Genomic DNA, 12,363 nt, shown 5'->3' on the forward strand with positions numbered 1-12,363 from the left:
TTTATAGAAAGATGTGAGCAAAATAAGATTATTTAACATCTAAGCAGATGAAATCTTTTGTCTGATTCTGAAACCTCACAAGTTCCCAGATTGCAACATTTGTAAAGTATATATCGGTATGAATTGCATCCTCGAGACCTTCTTCCTTTTATTTTAGAATATGACTGCAGTGTGCTGTAGTTTTTTTTTTGTGGTGTTCCCTTGCGGTAGTGACTTCAAAGCCTGAATTTCAGTATGGTGAAATCCTATCAGCCCACATGTATTCTTGAAAGGGTGAGAGTGACGTCACGTAATAGTGTTTTGCACACGTTCTTTCATTTTTGGTCAGTTGTGAGCGTAAGCACAAATCCTGCGAATTTTAATTCTGCCGGCAGATAATCTGTTTTTGAGGAAAGAGCAGTGCAACGACTAGCTTTCTTTTTCTGTAACCCCATTTCTTCTAGTGCATAGACTGCATAAAATGAATAATTTTCCTGAATAAAATTGGCTTGACCCTCAGCTGGAGAGACAAGTACTGGCACGGCCAATGGGTCTCAGCCAATCTATTGGCATTGTTAATGTCTTTTAGCAATATGTTATGGAGTGGATGTATGTGGTGTGAAGTTGAAATATGTGTTGTGCAAATATGTGGTATGGTGCGGAGTGTAATTATGTGGAGTGTAATTATGTTGCATTGTATGGATTTAGGTGGAATGGCATTTTGTGGCGTTGGAGTTGCATGTAGAGGAGTTGGATTATGTGCCATGTTGTTGAATTATATTCTGTGGATTCCAATTATGTGGTGTGAAATTAAGTGTGTTAGAGTGGAATTGTTTGTGTAATCGTGTGGCGTGGAATTGTGTGGCATTTAGTAGAGCTATGTTTAGTGGCCTTACGTGGCATGGTGTGCCATGGGATTATGTTGATATAAATTATGTGGTATTGAGTGTAGTAGGATTAATGTGGAGTGGAGTGGGACTGTGTGTCATGGATTGCAGTTATGTGAAGTGCTATTGTGTCATAGTGTGGCATGTAGTGGAGTGTAATTATGTGGCGTGGTATTGAATTATGTGGCATGATGTAGAATTCTATGGTGTGGATTTGAGATATGTGGTGTGGAGTGTAATTGTATGGGGCTGAATTCTGGAGCATGGAATTGTGTAGCATTGGGTAAAATTATGTTGAGTGGAATTATGTGGCATGGTGTGGAGAGTATTTATGTGGAGTATTGCTATGCGACGGGAGTGGAGTTATGTGGAGTGTAATTATGTGGTATAATGGGGAATGTAATTGTTTGGTGTTGAGTTAAATGTGGAGTGTAATTATGTGCCAAGGAGTTGAGTGAAAATATGTGGAGTTGAATTTGTTGAATTGAAATTGTGTGACATGGAGTAGAAAGATATGGAGTTGAATTGTGTGGCATGGAATTATGAGATGCTGATATATGTTGTGTGTAGTAGAATTATGCAGTGTCGATTTTTGTGTGGTGGAATTGCATTCTATTGGACTGTGTGGCATTGTGTTTAATTATGTGAAGTTGATTGCTTTTTGTGTTCACTGGCCAGCTGAGTGTGGGGCACAGTCTGCATCGGTTAACTATATTGTCCAGTGATCTCTGCGGGGTTTTGATGTTGACTTGGAATGCAGACAGTATATGTATGGAAGTGCTGAGAGAGCCGCCTTCATGGGAGGTGTGAAAATGTCGTTTCTCTTTTCTGTCCTCTTACCCCTTTGCCTAAAAGAGTGTGAATGCCACCCAGAAGCTGTTGATGCCTCCCCTGCCAGTGATGGAGTCTTGAGATGACTCCTGCTTCGTCACTGCTTTGAAGTTTAAATACAGGCTCTGCTGGGGTAGTGGGGCATGGTGATTGAAGGCAGCTCGCTGAGTCCTCTGCATCGAATCCTAAGAGTTAGTGCAAAATAGAGCCCTTTTTATTGTGTTTTTGTTTTGTAAATGTTCTTTAATTTTGCATTATTTCTTCATGTCCCCTACGTGTTGCTAGCTGCATCTGCAGACATTTCCCAGTGATTATGCTTTGCAAAGCTGGTAAGACACTTTGAAAGAGCAAATAAAAATGCTTTTGTTTCTTTGTGACGTATCGGAAGTGGCTTTACATGTTCTCTGCCATCATTGTGAATTGGATCAGATCCACAGCTATTGTGTGTACAACAGTTGAGGAGCTTTCATTCTGTGTTTCCCAATCACATCGGTCCGGTGGGTTCTAGTTGGGGGAGGGGAGGGGCTAGAGCAATCGTTTTAAGTCACAAGTAGCTCAGGAACTTTGGTCTGGGGTAGTAAGTCCTGAGAGACTTGGACTGCCTGTGTGTCTTTCTGCCGATGCATATAACAAAGTGCCTGCAAGTCTTGTTGCAAGATAGGGTTGTAAAATTGAGTTTTCATTTGTCATCAGGCTGACCGATTAAGTGCAAACCCCATTTGGATTTAAAATGTAAATGGTCGCTGAATATCTATATGATCTTTGGAGGGAAAGAAGCAACAGGGATGAGGGCGGGTGGGAGGAGACGGAGCAATTGAAAACACAAGCACTCGTCTTCAGTGCTCAAAGACAAAGAAAAAAGTAGCTCCTAAAATGGGATCAGTGGATGGACACAAGTACTTAATCCATGGGATAGGGAATGTCCAAACACAAGCAGAGGCATGACGCATGCATGCCATTGATCCAGCGGGCTACCAGCAACAGGTAATCTAACTCCCTTGCTCCATCACCATGGACAAACTGGAATGAAAGATAGGAGAGCGAGGTTGGAAGTGAACAAATAGTAAGCCTATGGGTGGGCTGTATCCCATTGATTGTAAACAACATGTCTCGAAGAGACCGCACATGTGTTGTCTAACCGAGACTTAAAAAAGAGACAGGAATATCCTCCTTCACATTATCACCAAATTGAGTATATCTGCTGATTCTAGATCATCTCTCTACATTCGTCCATAATTATGAAATAGGAAGGAATCCGAAGAAATGGAGATTATATTGCTACTTTTAAAGTAGGGCCACTTTTGATTAACTAGAGGACATACTTGTTAATAGCAGCGAAAACATCAGCTGCTGTTGAGAAAACACTAGCTTATATAAAATAGGTATGTGAATGAAAATTTCGAAATTGACCTCTCTCTAAAAGAAATAATATAATTATAAAAAAAGAGGGGGGGAAGTTTTAGATGAACCCTCAGACTAGAGCAATGACAGGTTTTTTTAATTTTATTATGATTAATGTGCCCGAAAGTAGCCCGTAGCACCCTTGCTGCTGTTCCATGGCTACCAATGATAATGTGTTCCAATTGGATAACCAAGTTACTTCTTTAATAACCTTGGAGAATCCACTGCCAAAGCTGAACAGTCAAAACTTCATCCTTACCCTAGGAGGCCGTAGCAATATGTTATGTTATGTTATGTTATGTTAGAGTCATTTATTACGCGCACAGATGCTCCAGCAAAGGAGCGTCCTGGCGCCCGATAAGGTAACAACACAACACAACTGGAGAAAAACTAAGAATCTAGGGGAACAAAAAAGTTTTAACAGCTCGGCGAAAGGAAAGCAGATCACCGAGGGCACGGATCTCCAAGGGAAGAGAGTTCCACAGTACTGCGGCGCGTACTTTGAATGAGCGGCCGCCAGCACGGCTACGCTTGAAGCGGGGGACCACCGCAAGTACGAGGTCCGATGATCTTAAAGAACGGACCGGAGCATAAAGGGACAGCAGATTTGAGAGAATCAAGGCAGGAGAGCCCTTAAGGATCTTGTAGGCTACACAAAGAACCTTAAACTTGATCCTTTGCGCAATCGGCAGCCAATGCAGGGCACGCAGAGTGTTGGTTGTGGGACAGAATCTTGGTAAGCCCACAACTGCTCTAGCCGCTGCATTCTGTACGCGCTGAAGGCGGGTGATTTCGGCCCGGTTTAGCCCTACCAGAAGGGAGCTGGCATAATCGAGCCGAGAAATCACCGTTGCCTGCACCACAAGTTGCCTGGTCGTTGCATCGAAGAATTTTAATACGGGACGTAGTCCACGCAGAATACCAAAGCAACAGGCCGCCGTGCGCTTTGTGTGGCAGACGAAGGTGAGGGTTGGGTCAAGCCAGACCCCAAGGTTTTTTAACTCAGAGACCGGAGTTGGCGTGGGACCCAAATCCGAAGGCCACCACCTATCACCCCAGAGTTCCGTATGCTTGCCAAAGATCATAATTTCCGTCTTATTTGCGTTCAGCTGGAGACAGTTGGAAGTCATCCAGCTGGCGACCGCCCGGAGTCCATTCTGGAATCTGGGAGCATCCATAACAGCGTCCACGCTGAGCGTAACCGCTAGCTGAGTGTCGTCAGCATATGACACCATGGTCATACCCCAATGCTTGACAACCTCAGCCAGCGGTCTCACGTAAAGGTTGAATAACATGGGACTCAGCGAGGAGCCCTGCGGGACCCCCAGATCCAGAGGATGGAATTTGGACTGGTAGGGCGGGACGGCCATGCAGAAAGATCGGTTGGCAAGGAAAGAACGGAACCACTGGAGTGCGGGGCCGGTGACGCCTGCTTCCTCCAGACGTTGCAGAAGGATCTGGTGGGACACGGTGTCAAAGGCGGCGCTTAGATCTAATAACACCAGCGCCGCCGTTTGACCCGCGTCGAGCACGGAGCGCAGGTTTTCCACCATAAAGAGGAGAGCTGTCTCCGTGCTATGACCAGCTCGGAATCCATTCTGCGTGCTGTCTAAGATGTTAGCCCGTGATAGATGGTCCGAGAGGGCAGAGTTAACATGCGCCTCCGCGACTTTGGCTGGCCACGGAAGAAGTGAAATTGGGCGGTAGTTCTCCGGTTTACTGGCATCCAGAGTTGGTTTCTTTAGGATGGGCGTAACTACCGCCTGTTTCCACTTAACGGGAACCAGACCGGATGCTAATGAGGTATTAATCAAAGAGCAAACCGGCGACAGACCATGAGATGTAAGGTCCCTAAACAGAGCTGGCCGGAACGGATCAGCCGGAGACCCAGTCTTGACCTGCTGAGCCAATTTCTGAAAGCTTTCCTGTGTTAAACTGGGGAAAGAATGTAAAACGTCCAGTACAGGGAGCTTAGGAGGTCTTCCGACGGAGGGTGCGACCGTGGGAAAGGCTCTATAGATGGCATGGACCTTTTCCAAGAAAAAGGCCGCTAAGGTTTCACAGTATGAAGTGGAACCATGTTTGTTCGCTACAACCTTTTTAGCCATTAGATCTTTCAGGGCCTTGAAGATGGTTTTTGAGGGATTGGTACTAGTGCGAAATTGAAGGGCGTAAAATGCCGCACGAGTTCTGCAGATAGCACGATGATAGAATTTTACAGCCGCCAGATATAGAACTTTTTTGTTGCTGTCATAGTTTTTACGCCATTCCCGCTCTGCACCCCTGCAGGCGCTTTTGAGCGCCCGCAGCGAGTCATCGTACCAAGGGCTAGGGTCCCTTAACCCACGTTTGCACAAGACTGTCGGAATAAGGGCGTCAAGGGCCCTAGTAACCCACTCACAGAAGCGGTCATAGCCCACATCCACGGTTTCAAATGGACCCGGCGGGTTGGTGGACAAAAGATGGTAAAAATCGTCAAGTTTAAGTTTATTCCAGCACCGCCTGGGAATAGTTCGAACCGTAGGTTTAAGGAGGGGCTTGTGCAATGGGCACTGGATACGCACCAGATAATGGTCCGTCCAGGCCAAGGGGGATGGAATGGAGGTACTATCCTCTACCAAGTTTGTAAAAAAAGAGTCTAAAATATGACCGCCTACATGGGTGGAATGCGAGACCAGCTGAACCAGCTGGAGAGCCTCAAGGTCCGCCACAGAGCTGCTTACCGCGGGTATGGTCAGGTTGTCATAGTGAAGATTTAAATCGCCAAGAATGGAAAAGTTGGCGCAGCCTACTGCCAGCGTGCTGATAGCGTCCAGGAGGGCCTCCCTGAAAGCCACATCGCTACCAGGGGGACGATAAATCAATAGGCCCGAGAAAGCGAAATGGGGCGTAATAGAGATCTTAAACAGCGCACTTTCGCAGCCGGTGATTTTTTGCCCTCGCCAGTCGCACGGATAGCAGGATTTGACCGCCAGTGCTATACCCCCTCCTCTAGAAGAGCGGTTAAGAGTATAGACCGAGTACTCGGGCGGGAAGGCCAAATTGATAACGGCCGTCTCTGTCTCCTGTAACCAAGTCTCGGTCAAACAGAAGGCATCCGGCGACTCCTTGCCTATCAGGTCAAAGATGGCTTGGTGATGTTTTACCAACGACCTGACATTCAAGTTCCATATCCTAAAATGGGGACGGGAACTATTTGAAGCAGCGGCAGGGGCCTTACTCATGCAGGTAGTAGGAATGGGAGTGTCCAGAGTCCACCTACCACAAACACACGAATAAGGGCCACGCAGCGGACCTACCCGAGAAGCATCACAGCTCGTACTACACTGTTCAATCGTAAGTAACGACTCCCTAGAGTAACGTAGCATTGTAGCCCCCGAGGAGTACAATACAGGGTCCAGGGTCCTGCCCTGCCCGACGCGTCCAGACGCGGACGGGCGCAGACGGGCAGGACTCTGGCACGATTCAGGCTAAGCGAAGGCGCACCCGCTGCGCGATCCCGCTGCGCATGGGGAGGAGCTTTAAATAGGTGACCCTCGCTGGCTCCTGCGCAGTAGGGCGCACGCAGATACTGGCGCCTAACCAAACACCCACACCACTCCAAGATGGCGGCGGAAATGAAACCCACCCCAGGAACCGGACCCGCTCAAGTAGCGGTGCAGGACCAATTATGGTGCAGGTAAGGAGGGCAGATAAAAACAGGGGATACTAACCCAAAAATAAAACCAATAATTAAACAGGTATTGTTAAAAAACGCTATTTCAGCAGTAAAAGCGCGAAGCGCTTCAGCGGCAATGCGCTACCTATAAACACTGATTCTCGTTTACACAGCAAATCAACTGTCCAGGCAGTGCTTCATCCTCATAGAAGAATAGTACTTTTAACAAATAAGTAAAAAGATTAGTTAAAATTCCGATACATAACGTAAACCAATAATCATAGTGCCTTCTTGAGAAAGAGATACGACCCCAGATGGGTTTTTGCATTTACACAGAACATTGGACCCCGTGAAATTTTGTATAATTAAATGCAGTGTTTTTGAATTACAGCCTTGTTTTGGGTCTGGATAATTCTGCAACATCATATGTGAAACAGTCTCCGGTAATGAAACTGAGATGTAAAACAACAACATGATTCAATTTAACAACTTTGCTAGCATAAATGTATCCCTGTGTTTCAAAGTGTTCGGCTCTGACAGTAAACTGGACAGCTCATTGGTCTTGCAGCCAACTTCTGAATCTACTGTAGTTAATGAAAATCCCTTAACCCAAAAAACACACTGAAATTCCAATGATCCCACCCAACTGAAGACGATGATGTTCTTTAGAGTGACGAGCCTTCACTGCCAGGTGCAGAAGTCTACCAGTCTAGTCCAATTAAGGACCTAACCTGTATTAATGGTTTTGCAGTCTGGGCATATGTAGTAGCCAGTCGTCTTCATTTTCTTGTTCCTATGATAGACAGGAAGCTAAGGGCACACACGTAACTCCAGCGCTTCACCATTCTCATCTAGGACCCGGAATTTAAGTTGGACCCCAACTGCAACTTCACTCTGTAATATCTCTGGAATGTAAGGGCTAGAGGGATGGTCAGATTTCAGGAATTTTAACGATTGCTCCAAGGAGTGGTACACATCTCATGGCAACTTTGGCCTAAGAAGGGATCAGATATGGCCACTCAAAAAGAACAGGGTTGTCAGAGATGGTACAGAGTGATCAGTGATGAATCGCGGAAACGTCTCCAAAGCTCTAGGACCCAGGTAGTGCATTGTTTGTGGTCTTTCTCTTTTCTCCAAGGGAGCTGGGCTGCCGGAGTCTCGTGGATCCTTGGTGACCTCACGTCCTTGAGTTATTCTCCATGCACATTTGTGAATCAGCAGAGCCTTGTACAGTGTTTCCAGGTGGCTAGAAGGTCTGCTCAGGCAGTCAGAGAGAGGGACAGTCACCAGTAAAATGCCACTTGTGCACCCATGCAGAGTGTCTCCTTGATGTCAAGATAGTAGTACCTAACCCTTGTCCGAGAATGCATCTTTTCCATTTGTCCAGGTTTTTGAAGTCTCCGATTGTTATAGGAAAAGGCCAGAACAGGCTGAACTGGACAAGTTTACGATGTATATTGTACTCGGACTGGTGCAGTTAGATAGCTCAATTTAAAAGCCATAATCCATCAACACAGAAATATTTCCCAGAGCTCACAAAACCTATATTTCACAATGAGCGAGCTGGAGAAAAATTCTCCCTCTCTGTAGCAACTCCAGTATCTGGGAGGGTGCAGTCTTTTTTTTTTCAATCTTATTTATTTTGTAACCTCCTATTACTTGAAAATCTGAAAAAATCTTCATGATTTCTAACGGAGTGTCTGTTTTTGAGTTTAAGAAAAGAACTATATCGTCAGCGTAAAGTTTTATATTGGTCATACCTTGAAGCGGGCCGTACATGCCTTTTTTTGTCTAATTGCTATTGCAAGTGGCTCAATAAGTAACACAAATAAAATCAGAGAAAGAGGACACCCTTGCCTAGTGCCTCTATTTATTTGACATGTACCTATATTCACAGACCTAATTAAAATTTGCGCCTGAGAATTTGTATAAAGCTGCCTTATTAAATCAGAAACAGACAATTCCATGATACTAGATCGAACGCTTTTTCGGCGTCTAGAAACCAGACCAGGGCCTCAGTCTTATTTATGTGAAAAAAATCCAATGCGTCTAATAAACAATTTGTGTTGGTATGTAGCTGTCTCCCAGCTACAAAACCACACTGATCCCTCTCAATAAGTGAACCTACCATTCTATTTAGCCTATTAGTGAGGAGTTTTTTAATAATTTGTAGTCTGCATTTAAAAGGCTTATAGGTCTATAGGAGTTTACGTTTTCACTGTCTTTATCCTTCTTTAAAATGCGGCCACTACTGCTGTGCGAAAAGATAACGGCGGGTCGGTCCTTTGTAGTAAATAGTTCGCTAAGTTTAAGATTTCAGTATTGAGCGTTGGTGCGAATTTTAGAAAAAATTACACAGGAAAGCCGTCTTCCCCCGTCGCTTTACAATTAGGCAAGGAGCTTATGACTAAATCAAGTTCTTCCTTAGTAAAATCAGCTAATGATTCCCTACGAAAATTCATATTTAAAATAGGGACTGGCAAGTCCCGAAAAAAAAACATGAATCAATTCCGAAGGTGCATTATAGTCCGATTGATAAATTCCCTTATAGTGCCTGAGGAAAACTTCGCCTATATCCGGTGTCCTACTTGAGTGTGTTTTAGTTTCTTCATTCCAGATACTCTCGATCATATTGCGCACCTGGCGGGTGCAGTCTTGAACATAAGGGACAGGCAGGCAGTGATGTACACCATACACAAAGGATGGACTGGAGAGAGGCGGCCTTCTTGTGCCATCAGCCACATAGTATCTCAAATGGACATCTTCTGTTCATAACACACACACCCTGCATGCACCCGGCACACACATGGCTAAGGAATCCCTTTAAATCCGATTGGAAGCACTTTTATCAGGGAAGAGTCAGTAAGCCTTCTTTCTGGTGGGGTGCAGGTAAAAATGGCCTGAAATACTTGAATGATTCCACTGCTACTAACTCCAGTCGCCTCATAGCCCGTGGTCAAGAACCAGCAGCCACTGTCACTCGCGTTGTGGGTACAATGAAGAACAACAAATGTGTAGCGCCTTCACTTACAGATTGTCGAGTTTGATGGTCTGAAACCATAGAGGTAGTCAGAAAAAGTAAACTGCCCAATGCTATTCAAAGTCACAAGCACGTTCTTCCAAAAAACCTACAAAGGATTTGGAGACCAGATAGTGTTCCACAGGTGAACATAGTTCATAGTGCTCAATGTTAATTAAAACCTAGCACCTTGCACTTAAATGCTATAAATCTATTTGGGGCCCTGACTTCTCAGTTTCCATACTCCTGGAGAGTCTGGTGCCCTAAGCGAGTAACAGGGGCGCAGTGTAATTTGTGGACCAGGGATTCTAGTGGTAAATCCTACCAAACATTGACACTGCTCTGCCTACATGAGTTATTTCAAGAGGCGGTATGGGGCCAGAGTCTCTGGGGCTCGTCTTGTATTCTTCTCCTTTGAACTCGGCCAGCCCTTCGGCAATTGCATTGGCTCTCCATTAACAAACGCATAGAACTTAAGGCCTTATGCATTCCACACAAATTAAAATATTCAGCCAGACCATATGCTTTGCAACATCGTATTACACCGTATATAATCAGAGGAGCTTGACGATGGAATAAACTCTCCCTTGTGGCAGTGTTGAAAATCAAGAGGGCGAGAGGAGGAGGTCGATCATTTGTATACATCGCTGCCAAAATATGGAATTCACTACCTGAACAACTTGGGTCCAACAATAATCTACTAAGCTCCAGAAAACCACTAAAAACACATCTTTTTAAATAATGTTCTAGTTCATTTGACATACTCTGTCACTATCTCCTATTAGTGCCGGAAAGCCAGTTTATGGGTATTTGTTGCGATTTACAAACCCATCTAACATAACTGACGTACATTATTTTAGGTTGAAATACTCAAAAATCCAACAAATACGAGTAGAAGTTCTAGCCTACATATATTGCCTTTCTTTTAGGAATGGGATGCATAGGATGTAGTGACCCCTTTTTTAACATGATTGAAGAGGCAAACTTTGTTACATGAAATCGAGGATCTAGATCAACAGATAGCAGGGATTTTTAACCTCTCCACCCTTAGTTCTGTGCTAGAAGTGGCAAGAGTGCACTCAGTGCTGAATTTGGATTTTTCTCTTATGCCAGTGAATCTTATTGATATTTTGAAAAATTGTTCTGCCTTGTGCAATGCGAAGGTGAATTCTTTGCATTGGTCCTTTGAACCAGTTTTAGTTTCTAGTAAGAATTATTACTTTGCATTTTCAAACGTACATTTTGCTTTACTTTACATTTGGGACAAATGGTGATTCAAATACTGACAAATCCTGTTAGCTCCTATGGAAATTCGAGAAATAGACCTCTTCAAGATTGAGGTTGCATTCTGCTGATGAAGGTCATTGCAAATCAGGTCCTTTCTGAGAAGTTCCTTCAGCATTGTCTGAAATAACCACATCCTGCCATAATGGGCTGAGCAATTGCAAGCTAAGCAGACCACAGGACCGGTGACCCTTTAAGTCCACTGTTCCCACCCACATTTTTCAACGCTGCTTGTTTAAATGACTTCTTTAAAATAAAGGTCCGGTTCACAGGTCAATTTATCTGGCTGTCCAAACACCACTTCGGTCAAGCCATCTCTGTATTTTACATGTATTGATGGCTATGTTCCACCTGGACAGTGGAAAATTGAGCATAGATATGGAGATTGTTAAAGGTTTTTGCGTTAAATCCTAGGGGGCAAAACAGTTTTTCCACTTCTTATTAGTCAATGATTGATCATCAAAACTTAAGACATCGTCTCCAGAACTTTGTTACATGTTTTTGATGGCTAGAGGCTTGGTCCAGTCATATCATATAAAAAGGCTATTTGCTGTACAGAGCACTTTAGGCAAAAGCTATCAAAATATTTGTGCTGGCAAGAATGATAGTCAGAAGAGCGGAGAGTCCAAGAGAACAAACTGGGCATAGAGTTTTATGGTTGATGATATGTTGTTGGAGCTCGTGCTAGATAGTTTTGTTTTAATTACCTCTCCATAAGGCGGTTCCTACCAAGGGGGTGTACTAGAAAATGCTTCTAGCTTGCTTGTATTGTCCCTGGTCATCATGGTGCTGAAAGAGAGGCTTGGGTAAGGTATTGTAAGATGATTCTCATAAAAGTATTTGTTTGGTATGTGTCTACCTAGTTTGTAAAGGAAGGTGGCACTCGCCTGGTCTTGACGCTTGAACAATGAGCCTATTTGCATTTAGTCACGCTATACACCCACCGGGGTGGGGTCTGCAAGCTTATAGTGCACATATTTGTAGAATGTCATCTATTTATTCTGTTAAGCGCTTCCAGGGTTCTGCTGGCTATCCTGTTTGACCCTACCTGTATTGTAACCTCTTCCTCCACACAGAGTAAGCCTTGACTGCCTAACTTTGCTACTCCTGGAAAGCCAGTTGCAAATATGGATTGCAATAGTACTGGTGGCATTAGGAAAACAGGGGTTAACGATGAAAACACACAAAATATTGCCCATCAACAACAGGACCCCAAGTAAAGGATTCAACGTTGGGCAGAGCTTCGAGTAGGTCTTTCGACTGAGCGCTGGATTCTCGAGGGAATCTAGTTCCTTCGTGTGTGT

The 12,363-nt window shown here is 44.4% G+C and overlaps 1 protein-coding gene across 3 annotated transcripts in view; it reads left to right on the forward strand.

Annotated features, from left to right (window-relative positions):
* The window catches only part of SLC8B1 (solute carrier family 8 member B1), a 206,171-nt gene that overhangs the window by 106,791 nt on the left and 87,017 nt on the right, over nt 1-12,363 (forward strand). The window lies entirely within an intron of this gene.

This window comes from Lissotriton helveticus, chromosome 11 (genome assembly GCF_964261635.1).
Source record: "Lissotriton helveticus chromosome 11, aLisHel1.1, whole genome shotgun sequence".
In the NCBI taxonomy this organism is placed as follows: Eukaryota; Metazoa; Chordata; class Amphibia; order Caudata; family Salamandridae; genus Lissotriton; species Lissotriton helveticus.